Here is a 2773-nt window from a genome sequence, read left to right on the forward strand (position 1 = left end):
CCTCTCATAAGCAATCATTCGAGTGGACCATAAAGAAATCCTCTTTTTTCCTAACATATTTTGGTACGATGAATGGTAGTAGAACTTCAGTAACTACAAATGTTGAGCTTACGTTTTTTCTTTGGGAGACTTCAAGAATAAGTGTTTTTAATTGTGAATGTGTCACATGCGTGACTGCACTATCTATATTAGAGGTGTTGGGGGGATAGAATGACCTTCAATATGTTTTTTTAATTTACACTGAACTTCTCTAACTATTAAATCTATGAGGAATCGTGGAATTGGCCCATAGATACACACATCCTTTTTTACTAACATATTTTATACTTCCAATAGTTGTAGAACTTCAGTTGGTTTTTCTCTTGAACTCACTATCTATCTTGGGGGTGTGACTTCGGGGTGTGTGCGTGGGGGATGGAACTAGAATTACTGCATTACGCCTGTCAACCAAGTGCACTACCATGTTAGCGCGAGGCCGAGTCGTGAGGAGGGGGGTCGGGACCCACTCCCCTCCCTGAGAGAGGCCGACACAGGAATGAGCTGGAGCACATGACAATGCGGTGTGCCACTTCGTCGCAAGCAGAGGCCCGTGTGTTATTTCAATTGATTTCTGTTAGAAGTTGGACTTATCGTGTCGGTGAATTTTAACTTATCTTTTTGTTATATGTGAACTTCCTTTGTTTGTGTATTTGAACTTTTTTGTTTCTCCATTGTTTTTCCACTTGTTCTTTGTTTCTAAGGGTTGCCAACAGTTGTAGTTTTGGTCTCTTTCTTTGTTGGTCTATTTTTGAATTTTATTTGATTGTTCCTATGTGTGAGCCATTGCGATGCAAAGCAAAGAACGTGTTGGAGCGGATGATTTTTATTGTGATGGATGTGGATGTAACTCTAAGGTTTTTTTATTTGGTGGTGGTATCTTTCAGTAGTACATGATGTTTTTAGATTTACTAATGTGATCCCTTTTCTCCGTGACGTTTGTGACATCAAATACTTGCATGGAGTGTTATTTAAACTATTTATACGACCTGCATCATTTATATTTCTTTTTATTTGCTTTATCGAGTGTTTAAATGGTGCATTCATATTGTACTGATGTTCAAATGGTGCATTTATTCTGTAGTGGAGGGTGTTATCTTTATTTATTCACCGTTGTTACCCTGTGAACCTATTAGAAAACTCCTGTGCCTAGCGCTTGCTCTCTCTCTCCTCGTTTTCCTCAAGCTCGCTTTCATCTCTCTCCTACCCTCCGGATTCATAGACACTCTCTCTTGTCACAAGTGGGTTGAGCAACTAGTGCACCATCCCCATGCCCCATGCCCTGCATCCCTCCCGTGCGCTCTTTTTCTGCCCAAAATCGAGCTAGCAACCACATGTGTGCTAAGGAACTTCTCCTGGAGTCGTGGGAAGGAAGAACCATCGAGCCATCATGCCTCAGGGATGTTTAGATAGGTACAACTACTGCCTCCCCCAGCGCCCGCTCTTATTATGGTCCATATCTAGGCAGGGTCTCTCGTGTGCCCCCTGCGCTCTCACATTCGCCTATCCCCTTCTTCTGATGCCTGCATCCAAGGGTAGGTAGTGTTCTTCTTGTGGATGCGTAGATTTTTTGATTTCCTCTCTTTGTGTAAGATTTTTCTTTAGTCTTCTGTGAATTGTATTTCCCATGGGTATGTTAGTTGTATTTATGGTCATGCAACTAGTGGTTCCTGCGATTTAGTTCTTAAAATCTAGGGTTCTCTTCTTGTTTGAGTTGATTTAGTACAGTGTTTTTTAATATGCATCCTCTTCTGGTATATGCTCTCTTATGTATTTTTTGTTGTTATTTGTGTTTGATATTTTTAGGTCGATGTAGGGTTTCGGCCATCCTACATCAGGGAGGGGGTGTTCTCATGGCTTCAGGCCCTTCATCAAGTGAATCTTGTCCTTTTTTGTTTTCTTTTACTTTGATGTTGTATCATAGTGCATTTGCATCATTAACTTTTAATGGCTCGATTTCCTATAAGTCAGGTACCTGTAATGATTGGTTATGCTTGAAGTTGTAGTATTGTCACTTTTATTTTTGTATGTATGTGCATCTTGTCTTATATATAGGAGTTTACTTTTATTTGACTTCCCCGATCTTCACATGTATGTCATGTTGAGCTGACCATATTTGATAGTGTGAACTTCTTAAATATTTGATATGTATGCATTTTACTATCTCATCAAGTGTGTTTGGACTTCCCATTGTTTTAATTTCAGTGTATACCTTTGTACTTGTATTACCATTTTCATGGTAATGAAAAGTAGTTGGGCTTTTTGGTTGTACATTGTTGAACTTGTGGATATTCGGTAAAATAGATTGTTTTGGACATTCTCTAATTGTTTATGTAGTACTGCCTTGGTCACATAGTTGAACTTATGTTTTTTATATTTTATAATCGTGAAATTTATTTGAACTTCTGGTTGTGCATTGTAAGTTTTTGCTGAACTTCTAGCTATACAATGTTATGGATTGTTTGTCTTCAGTTGTGGTATCTTCATTTGTCACAAGATTGCAATCTCACTCAGGAACCTTTGTGCTCTCTTCAATTGACACAGATGTAGTCCCAATATGTTGATGGCACTAAACCTATCACACAAGATGATGATGTGCCATTGCAGCTTTTTATAGAGGATGAACGGAAGAGAAAAAAGATAGATGCCTTTGAGAGGAAGAAAGCGGCCCACCTACAGAAAGGTTCAAATGTTTCTGAATCTGGTGATCTTGTTGAACCCAAGCATGGGTACGTGT

This window comes from Hordeum vulgare, chromosome 1H (assembly GCF_904849725.1).
Source record: "Hordeum vulgare subsp. vulgare chromosome 1H, MorexV3_pseudomolecules_assembly, whole genome shotgun sequence".
In the NCBI taxonomy this organism is placed as follows: domain Eukaryota; kingdom Viridiplantae; phylum Streptophyta; class Magnoliopsida; order Poales; family Poaceae; genus Hordeum; species Hordeum vulgare.